Source organism: Benincasa hispida, chromosome 7 (genome assembly GCF_027475165.1).
Source record: "Benincasa hispida cultivar pf3 chromosome 7, pf3_genome.v1.1, whole genome shotgun sequence".
Classification (NCBI taxonomy): Eukaryota; Viridiplantae; Streptophyta; class Magnoliopsida; order Cucurbitales; family Cucurbitaceae; genus Benincasa; species Benincasa hispida.
Genome location: NC_143484.1, coordinates 44,765,366 through 44,777,601, shown reverse-complemented (window position 1 = coordinate 44,777,601; position 12,236 = coordinate 44,765,366).

Genomic DNA, 12,236 nt, shown 5'->3' with positions numbered 1-12,236 from the left:
ACACCTCTAGAGTTATGAAATGGTCGTAAAGCTAGTTTATGTCATTTTAGAATCTGGGGTTGCCCAACATATGTGCTGGAGGCCGATCCTAATAAATTGGAACCACGTTCAAGGTTATACCTTTTTGTAGGCTACCCTAAGGGAATGAAAGGTGGTTATTTCTTTGATCCTAAAGAAAACAAAGTATTTGTATCGAAAAATGCTACTTTTCTTGAGGAAGACCACCTAAGGGAGCACAGATCCAGAAGTAAAATCGTGTTGAATGAGCTTTCCAAAGAAACTACTGAATCTTCAACAAGAGTTGTTGAAGAGCTTGGTACCTCAACAAGTGTTGTTGAAGTAGGTTCATCTAGTAGGTCAAATTCACCTCAAGTGTTGAGGGAACCTTGATGTAGTGGGAGGGTTGAAAACCCACCTATTCGCTATATGGGTTTAACTGAAATTCTAGCTATGGTAGCCGATGAGAAAATTGAGGATTTTATAGTGCAAGTTCAAGGGTTCTTTTCAATCTTAATCATAGTAGAACCTGAAATTGCAGTCCTTACTCCTAAGTTTTGGGGTGAACTAGTATATTTTATGGTGTTGTTCTCTTTTTTTCTTATCCTCTTTATTTACAATTTTATGATTGATTACTTGTTTGGCTCTAACTTATGAAGTGGGAGTTTGAGATATAATTTGGTTTATTTCGTATTTGTTCATATCTCATATAAATTCCCAACAAGTGGTCAGAGCTTTTGGTTCAGGAATCATGGGATCATTATGGCCAAAAAGTTTTGAGGGTATCATAAAATTTGATCGGACAAATTTTGGATATTGGAAGATGTAGGTTCCAGATTTCTTAACTTACAAGAAAATGCACAAGGCATTGAAGGGGAGACTGGGAGGAATGTCAGATGAACATTGGTTGAACCTTAATGAAGAAGGAGTTGCAGTCATCAGAATGTGTCTATCAATGAATGTTGCCAGTCTTGTAGCTAGCAAGACTAGTGCAGTCAAGTTGATGGAAGTGCTTACAAATAGGTATGAGAAACCATCTACTAATAGTAAGGCCTATCTCATTAAGAAATATTTCAACATGTAAATGGCTGAAGATGTTTATGTTAATTTCTATATTGATGAGGTTACCATTTTAATTAATCAGTTAAAGTTTGTTAAGATAGAGTTTACTGATGAAGTTGAAGAAACTCTAAATATAGAGGACCTTTGAGCGGAAGCGGATTGTTCCAAATTCCATTGTGAAAGAACCTAAACATTTACAATCATACAGAAATGATTATGCATTAAGGATAAATTACAACTTGCTTCTTATAAAAAACAAAGGATAGAGTGACAATACCTTTGAAAAACTCTTTCTTCACGTATGTCCCTCGATCAAACACCAACGCGTCGAACAACATGAACGCAATGAGCGACTGGAGCTTCCTCGATCACCAGCGAGTAAAACTCGATCCTCGAACAGAACTAGACACCACCACAAGATTTCCTTGGTATTCTCGGTGTGATAATCCAGGAGTTGTGGGCTCCGGCTGATTTTGGATAGAGGGAAGGAGGAAGAGAATGAGGAAACGATAGAGTAGATGATCGAGTAAGCGATCACACAATCGTGTAGTAGATGAAGTCTATCGTATAGGCTCGACGCTCGATCGTTTAAGCTCTGTAAAGCTATCATGTAGTAAAACTCCTTTTACTCGATAGCCAATCTGATAACACGTAATCTTAGAATGAATTGAAAAACTATTTTTCATTTTATCCCACTTAGCCATAATAACTGTATAACCACCCACTAAGGTTGGTTATTGAGAAAAAGAAATATCAATTATAATATAATTAATAAATTATAAATAAATACATTGACAAACTTATCATATTATATTTATAACCTATAGTTTTATTATGACATCATATGCAACATATAAACCATAGTTCTGTTTCTATTTTATGGCATTTAATATAAATCATATTTATATTAATTCCTCCATTCAAATAATAATGTATCAAATACATTATATCAATTATATCATATATAATTGAACTAATTTAATTATATCATATATAATCAAATCCACTCTTGTTAATTTGAACATTTCAAACTAACCCAAAAATTGATTCTCAACTTGAATCCATTGAGCTACCAAGGGGACCTTATGGACCTGTAGCTTGAAGCTCCAACGATATGTGAATAACTAACTAAACTCTCTAATCACGATATGCACCATTCGTTAACTGTCGGGCACTCCATTAAAGACCTACAGTTGCACTCTTCGCACTACAGATATATTTATGTGTCTATTGGATATAACCAGTTAACAGTACGATGACCCTTCACAAATCGCTCGTAAGTACAGCTGGGCCAAATTATCGTTTTGCCCCAGTAGTTACATCTAACTCCTTAAGTACCGCTGATTTCTCTAATGAACAATAGATCATAGTCCTACTATGACTAAACTCTTCTCGGGCCAAGAGAAGGATTGGCCCTACATTGTTCAAGCCTCGGAATCAGCCCTTAAGGGAGCAATTTATCTACTTACCCCTGCATCGGGGAAGGAGTGAATTCCATCTTGTGTAGCCGAGTTCCCAATTCCTCAATCAGATGAATCCCCAAAGTGGTAGGCTTGTTGAGTTGGCGATCTGGCCACTCTCACCCATGCAAATTAAAGGATCGCCCTCATAGGCAGGAGTTCACAACTCACTCAGGATTAAGGTCATGTTACCTATGGTCATCCTAGTGAAATGAAAGTCTTATTTATGAACGACGTTATATAATGAGACTAAACATTTCGTGGTCCAATCTTATACAAACTTCTTTGTATAGAATATCCCTCATCGCATGTCTAATACACGTATGATCAGGATCAGATCATTTGTAGCACTTTACAACATTTGTAACACCTACAAAGCGGACCACACTCGTAGTGTCACCAGGATGAGATATCCCTCCTTATCCATATACTACAGACCATTTAGGTTATTACTTAAAACATGATCTACTTGTATGTCTCTACATACATGTTTAAGTTACAACGATAACCATGGATCTTAGTTTATTGGTTTGTGGTTAATGCTACTAAAATATCTCATATTTCATAGAGTGAAGTGAATAAAATATCATATATTATAAATCATGTAACGACCCGACCCCCTAGGACTTAAGTTAGGCCGTTACTAAATAAATGCTAATTAAATAAGGTAAGTTCAAAAGACTTTCATTAAAATCAAATACTAAATCAATAGTAGGATACCCATAAATCATAAAAGATAATAAATAAGTCTGAAAAACGATTCTTAAAAATAAGTTTTAAACATCAAAACTAAAAATTAAGAGAAAACATGAAAAGAACTCTAAATCTCATGATGCGGAAGCGTAAAAACTAGTCCCAGTGGCTCGATCACGAATTCTGCTTGTCCATCGCCGGTGCATCTCTACCCTTACCTGAAACAACAACATGAGAAAGAATGAGTATAAAATACTTAGTAAGTAACCCCACTACTGGGGTCAGGCTGGGCATCTATCTCCTCTAGATACTCACCTCTGGTAAAACATATAAACTGCTCTAGTCCTCATGGGACACATAAGCACATGAAACAAAAAGGAGACTGAGTCCTATCCTACTATTGTTAAGTATGCCCACTACCTCTGGTGAATCCCGAAGGAGACACAAACTGGTGAATATCGAAGGAGACACAAACTGGTGAATATCGAAGGAGACACAAACTGGTGAATCCCGAAGGAACCACAAACTGGTGTCCCGAAGGAAACACAAACTGGTGAATCCCGAAGGAAACACAATAACTAATGGGCATTTAACTAATTAGTAAGGACATTTGCACAGTCTCAACATCATAATCATCACTGTACGAATTTATGACATACATATAAACCTCAACATCATGGCTCTACAACATACACATATACCTCAACTTCATGGTTCTACAACATACATATATACCTCAATATCTTCAGATCAAATACAACAATATGGAATCACATATCATCTCATGCTAGCATTCAAGTGTCTATGTGCATAAATAAATAATTCGGATCTCGTAACAGAACATACTTTAATCATGTTATACTATCAATCTTTCATGCTATCATTCTGCCATAACCTTCATTTAACATGCTAGCATACATCTAATGCCTGGCCCGTGGGCAGTTCCAGTAGTAAGATTACTTACCTTGATATTAGGTCGAACCAAAAAGCAATTGAATCTTTGTGAAATTCTTGAATCCTTAATCAAGCCTAAACATAAACCAAGCTTTAAAATTAATAATTAAGGCCAAACTCCAAACACCCAAATATTATAAAATATTTCCAGATATCTTTACCTAAGGTGTGGTCCAATTCGAATTCACCTTCCAAACCTCCAATTTTAAGTCCAAATAATTAGCAAACCAAACTCTTCTTCATCTTGAATGAAATTCTTAAGTCAACCTCTAATCATAATTTGAAATTAGGCTTACATGATTAAAGCTTGAATCAAATACATAATTCACTACCAATGTCTCAAATAAATTATCCATATGTAGCTTCGTCAAAAAAATCACTTCCAAATGACTTTACAAAAATTTCTCAACAACCAAAATTAATCCACAAGAGGGTCATCAAAGCATAAAACTTACCAAAACTCGCTAAAACAAACTCCAACTTCACTGAACAACACCTCAATACCTTTACAAACTTGAATCCAAAGTTGAAACACAATGGGTATCAACCAATTGATGCCAAAAGTAAATGAGTATTCAAGAATCAACCAAAAACAACCAAAACGGCAGAAGTCTTACCCAAATCGATAGATCCAGTGATGGCAAAAGTGAACGATGCTTGAGTAGTGGTGGATGGAGGTCATGAAGAAGAAACTAACGCAGTGGCTTTGGGCGGCGGCTAGGGTCTCGGCTGGAGGAAGAAGAAATTGGGGGGGGGGGTGTCGGCAGATGCGTGAGGAAGAAAGGGAAATGTGGGTTTGACTTTTTATATAAAATAATAATAATAATATTATTAAAATAAAAAAGGAAATAAATATAATTACATTTAATTCATTTTCGTTTTATACTATTAAATTCCTTTCCATTTCAAAAGAAAATTAATTCCTGCCATTAATTTCTAATTTGAATAATTTCACGCCAACAATTAAATTCCCGCACTTACACTTTTAGTCCAAAATTCCAAAAATGCCCTCCAACTAATAACAATTACTGAAAATCCAAATAATAAAGTTATTGAAATTACATTATTACTAAAAAAAATGTGCGGGGTGTTACAAATCATAAAGTGTTTGTTCATACAGGTGTTTACAAATTGTAGGATCCTACGAGATTTAGGGCATCAACCCCAACAGAAGTATACTATTCGGTTGTTAATGTCTTTACTTGATAGTTAAGAAACTATGAAAACAATAGTGTCTAATTCAATTGGGGATAAAAAATTGATGTTTGAAGCAGTTTGTGCTTTAGTTATTGCTAAAGAAATTCGTAATAAAGACAGTAGTAAAGGATTTATTGGAGGTTCAGCTTTAGTTGTAAATAATGGTAATGACAAGATAAATTTTGAAATGAGGAGTTCAATAGTAGTAATAAAAAGGGTCACTTCAAAAGTTAGTGTAAAAATCTAGAAGAGCATCTGAAAAGAAAGCAATAAGTATATATAATTGAAATTGATGAAGAAATAGATTATGCATGTACCTGTGTTAAGAGTAACATAGAAAGTAGTAGCCACTCATCTGAATGGACAATTGATAGTGTAGCTTCCGTACACATAGCTTCATATAGAAGTCTATTTACATCTTTGACATTAAGACACCAAGGTCTAGATAGGATGGGAAACAGTAGAGTTTCCAAGACTGTTGGAAATGGAGATATTAATCTAAGATGAGGTGTGGAGAAAAATTAATACTACATAATGTCAAGTTTGTGCTTATGGTGAAGATAAATCTCATCTCTAATGGAAAATTGGATGACGAGGGTTGTTATGGGTAATTCTGTATCGATAAAAAGATGAAGAAAAGGTAAAACCGAGATAGTTAACTAATCCCAAAAAACATACTTAATATCGACAAGAAACAGGCCTGGAGAGTTGCTAACAAATAGAGAGAAAAGGCAATTGAGCCAAGATCCAATTGAACTGCCTTGGCCTTGACCTTGGAGGTTGAGGCCAATTGGGCTTTTGCAGCCAACTAGCCCAAGGCCGAGGAGAATAATCCCTCGCGAGTGGCCGATCCAGATCGACCCTCTATTTTGGAACATCCCCAGAGAGATAAGGAAGACCCATGTACTCCATTATAAGTAAAGCATGAAAATTCTGCAAAAGGTAAGTTCATCTCCTGAATAAAATTGCTTGCTCTAACCTTTGTGTTGAGATTTGGCTTAAACATTGGAGTGTGGCAAACACCACACCAGTATGTTATTTTTCTCAACTTATAAATTTACCATTGGCGACACATGAAAATCAGGTGAGTTCACTTGGTCGGATTTTGCTACAACAAGGGTTATAGTTGTGAGTTTGGTAGTCGCCAGTGTAAATTCATGTTTGGATCCCAGATAGTGGTAATTGGCCATAAATATTCCACACTATACAGATATTGATTTGATGTTGCCAAAAGATTAGATGGACAATGGATGCCAGTTAGAGCTATGGATGGCAAGTGTAGAAGTGTAGTTGAGCCAACAACAATGATAGCCAATTTTGATTAGTCAGATTAAGATCCATCAGTTAAAAAAAAATTGAGAAGTCCAAGAGGAAAAGTGGATGGTTATCACGAACTTTAGTTGTCAAACATTCTAATGAATTGATGAAGTCCTCGAGGCAAGTAAAGGCATCAGATTGGAAGGTCAAAGACAAAGTCTCCAACTTGGCAGTAGGCTTGAAGAAAGAAGTCAAGCCACTTGTAAAATATATCTTTTTCAACAACAGATATTCAAAATTGAAGAAGATGTCAGTTGGTACTACTTAGCTAGAGTGGGAGTACACGATTGTTGTTTATGTCTATAGAACAGTTCCACATAACCTGTTCGTACTTCAGAGAAAGCACAGATGAGTTACAGTTATTTTCTGATGCTTCTATTTTGTTATTTTATTTATTTTACAGGTTTTATGTTGAACCTTGAAGTTTGCCAAGAAGATAAAAAATAATAGTTGTAGTGGGAGTATAATCTTGTAGTTTGCTAAGATCATAAAGTTTCGTTATAGTTAGAGATAAGATCGTCGTTTTGTCTCTAAGTGGGAGATTGTTATAATGTAGAGCCCAAAACTATTTTGACTTCGCGCGGGAAGGGGAAAGAGGGGAAAAAAATTTAGGGCTTTGGGGAATCTTCCCCCTCTGATACCATATTGGGAGTGGAAAAGCAAAAAGTAAATAATACTTTTCTCTCATTTATTTAATGAAGTAAAGATACATTATATAGATGTACAATAAAGGAGAAAAAGGAGCAGTTACCTACTAATGATGATATCAACAAAAATAACAAAAAATAACAAAAACTTGTTACAACTAATAACAACTAACAAAAAATAGCAAAAACTTGTTACAACTAATAACAACTAATATATTGAAAAAAATATAGCTTGATATCAAGGGGTTCTCTTTTTGTTATTTCAAGATACCGAATTGTGGTAGCTATTTGAGAGGGCTTTGTAGCGCAAGTTCAAGGGTTTTTTTTTACAATCTCCATCATAGCAAAATCTGCAATTGTAGAAGACTTGACGTAGTCTTGATTTTAGGGCGAACCGATATATCTTTCTATGTTATTCATTTTTTCCCTTATCCTCTTTATTTACAATTGATTACTTGTTTGACTCTAACTTGTAAAGTGAGAGTTTGAGATATAATTTAGTTTATTCCACATTTCTTTATATCTCACATTCAAAATCACTTTGAAATATATTTTTAATCAATTCTAATTTATTTTAATTTTTTATGAAAATTGCTTTAAAACTATAAATCAAACATTAAAGTCTTATTTGGAAACCATTTGACTTTTGGTTTTTAATTTTTGAAAATTAAGTCTATAAACACTCGTTTCATCTTTTCTTAATCTACTTTACCAATGTTTTCAAAAACCAATCTAAGGTTTCAAAACGTAAAAAAAAAAGAAAAAAATAGTTTTTAACTTCTTTTTGTTTTTAGAATTTAGCTAGCTAAGTATTAAACTCATTTACTTAAAAAACTTGCAAATCATTAGAATAAATTGAGAAGAAACCGATTTAGTTTTCAAAAACTAAAAATAAAAAATAGAATGAATATAAAACGGGCATGGATGAATTTTGATTTATTAAAGGCATATTAAAATATGCCTACAATATGCATCGAGAGATGTATATGAAACTGTACTAGCACAATTTGGCAAAAATTAAACTAAGAAATCCTCAAGAGAGTTTGCTTTTCTTTTTTTTCTTTTTTTTTTTAATTAAAAAAAATTAAGAGAGAGAGTCCACAAGAAGAAGTTAGCAAAAGCAATTTGGCATAATTATTATTTGTTCAATTAGTTTTGCCTTTTTTACACATTAGTTTTGCAAAAATTCACAATCAAATATAGTTACTATTTTTTCACTATTGGTCATTCATATGTGATGTGAGCTTGAATGATAAGAACAATATTAGTTTTTTTTTTTTTTTTTTTTAGACAAATGCATGATTAATCACTAATTGATTTGGTAATATTTCTTATCAATTCTGATCTCATATTTTTAAATGTTTTGTTTCTATAAGTTTTTTTAATTCTCAAACATTATGTTTTAATCTCTGATCTCTACATAAAAGACTATTCAAACCATTGTCACTGAATTTTTCATCATTCATTGTCATAATGAGAAAAAAAAAAGAAAAAGAAAATTGATGTCCTTCTTTCAAAATAAAATTATTTTGAAAATAAATATATTTTTAATATTACTAGCTATCTTGACTTATAATTAAATGTATTTTTTTAATTATTAACATGAGTAGTTGTTTTAGTTATAAATTTTTATTCTAAAATTAAAAAATTATAGGTCCCGTTCGATAATCATTTTGTTTTTTTTGTTTTTATTTTTGAAAATTAAGTATATGAACACTACTTTTATCTCCAAATATCTACATTTGTTATCTATTTTTCACCAACGATTTAAAAAACCAAACCAAAATTTGATAACTAGAAAAAAGTAGTTTTTGTTTTTAAAATTTGACTAAGAATTTAACCATTGTATTTGTGAATGATGTAAGAAATGTGGATAATATAGGTTTAATTTTTAAAAATAAAAACCAAAAACAAAATAGTTACAAATGCAGATAGACATTTTGAACTATTGATAAATGAACTACATATAAATTGAATGAAAAGAATATTTTGATTTTGATAACAATAACTGAACTACATGTTTTCTGAACTACATATAAAATTCGTACATAAATATTCAACATCTTTGAAAACAAAAAAACAAATTAAAATGTTTATTGTTTCTGTTATTTTTACATTAGTGGCATTTTATTGTTTAATTTTTCGTGTTTCATGAAACTTTATATGATATATAGAAAATATAGTTTCACGTTTTATGGGTTCCTTCCTCTTAAAATCTATAAAAATGTGAAAATATGAATGAAAATATAGATATGTCGATGAAAATTTAATATCATGAATCCATCGAATAATGGAGAGAAAAGTTATGGTGGACACTACCTAAATTTTTGCAATTTCTAGAAGAAACCATGGGCTTTAAGGGGCATCTCATGGATTTGATATTTGAAGTCTTAGAATGAGAAGTCCATCTCCAAACATTATTTAATAGGAAAATCGTGTGAAAAGTACAACCATATTTAAAAGAGAAGGTCTAGCATGAAAGAAAAAGAACTTGTCAGTTAGCCACAATGACCTGCCTGCATTTAAAACTAGTATTGGTTAAGACCAACAAAGAAAATGTTATAGATATATATATACATACGAACTATTGCAGGTAAGTCATTTTTGGCTATCACGCAATATTCTTATCATCTCATACTATACCTCTCTTTCTTCTTCTTAAATTCTTCCTTCCACATAATCTCCAATATTTTGAAGTACTCCAAACATCTTTTTAGAAAATATTAGAAGAAAAGACCCAACATGAAAGAGAGAAGTCTATGAAGTAAGCCAAAGATAACTTGCCTACAAATATGAAACAACAAGAGCTTCTTATACCTAGGAAAAAGAAACTAAACTCTCCATTTATATGTTTAGTTTTTTTTCTAATAATAAGGCAAGTCATCTTTGGCTCACCAAACAAACTTTCATATCTTCATGTTAGATCTATCCTCCTCCTTCAAGCTTCTTGACAATTATGAGCATTGGGACTCCAACTTTTATATACAAAAATTTCAACCAAATGGGATGGAAGTTAAAAGTGTGGAATATATTCCCCTATATAGTTGCTTTTATAGGTTGACTAAAATGATGTATGGATTTGCTTTTTATTTCCTTGCCTAAGAGTCAACTCTTCATTTATAACTTCTCTTTAGAAAAAGAAAATTAAGAAAATGTCTATTTCAATCAATTTTACTTTTCTCAACCCAAAATAATATACATAAAGATTTTAAAGATTGAACAATTGGAACATAAGAGCTAAATTAAAGATTGAACAATTGGAACATAAGAGCTAAATTTCATTGTGGTATAACAAAACTTAAAACGTGGTGATATAAAGAGTTTAGTCATTATTACGAAATCGACAATTAAAATACACAAAAAAAGGAATGTAGAGATAGAGAAGATTGACACACAAATATACGTGGTTTACTAACGGTGTGTTAGCTACGTCTGTCTACGGGTAGAGGGAGAACAGTATTGTTAGGGAGAATATTTTCAGAAAATTACATCAAATGACGCCTCTAGGGTTAGAGAGTTTATATAGCGTACTACTCTAAACCCTAGGGTCATAATCGTCAATAACTAAAAATAAATAAATAAGCTAAAACGAGACCCCATACTTGGTTATTCGAAGCGCCAACAAACAAATTCAAGGCATTCTAATAGTCATCTTTTAGATGCTACTTCATCACATTAATAAAGCATGTTGCGTTGAGAAAATTGTAAACATATTGTAATGATAATGATATTTTGAGTGTCAAGCTATTGATATTAGGCGAATTTGATGAAGAAATTTTAAAATGCTGTTTTTAAATATAGAAAAATGATCATAAATATTTACAAAATATAGAAAAATTCTAGAATTATCAAAGATAGATGCTGATAAACACCGATAGACTTCTATCAGTGTCTATCAACATCTATCATTGATAGTTCTAAAGTTTTGCTATATCTTGTAAATATTTTCAACAGTTTTACCATTTGAAATAAATTTTCAATTTTAAATTAATAATGACTAAATTGAAACTTAATATAAAATGATATAATTTAATCATAAATATAATTAACAATATGTATAGATATAGCCTATAAACAAATTAAACTAGGACATTTATGCATGACAACTACACGTTTAAGTTAAGAAGAGTGAATCATTTTGAACAATCCAACCTTAATATTTTTTATACCTACTATTTCTCGTTGACTTAAAAGGACGAATTGATTGTTGCCACTTATAAGAATATATTGATTGAAGTCAACTCTAATTTCTCATTACGTAAAGAGTTGACTTAAAAGAATATATTGGTTGAAATCGACCTTAAATCTCTCAATAAGTTTAGAAGTATAAAAGAAATATCAAACATTACTTTAGTCAATGGTACCTTGCAACTTTGAAGAATATAGGCAAATTCCTTTCACGACTTCCATTCCATTTGCTTCGCTTTTTATAGCTATAAATATAGAGACAATCTAACTCATTTTAATTCAAATACATCTATTGTTTTTTTTAAGATGAAGATATATTTAACATGAAGATATGAGTCTCGTTTAGTAGCCAAAGATGACTTGTCTGTAGTTAGTTATCTCTTAATAATTTTGAATTTCTTAAACATAGAAACTCTAAATTAACTATATTACAAGCAGTCGTCTTAGGCTAATTTGACAGGTTCTTTTCATCATGTTAGATTTTTTCTTCCTAATTTTAACCAGAAAAAGATCCCGAGTTTCTTATCAAGAAAGGATTAAAAAGAGAGGTACATCATAAAAATAAGAGTATTGTTTGATCGCAAAAAATGACTTATCTACTAATTCGATGAACAAATTAGAGATCTTTTTTTTATTATTTAGAACTTATATGAGCTTCATTTTCAAGGCAATCGTTTGCTCTTCTTATTCATGTCGCACATATTCTCTTTGAAAGACTTTG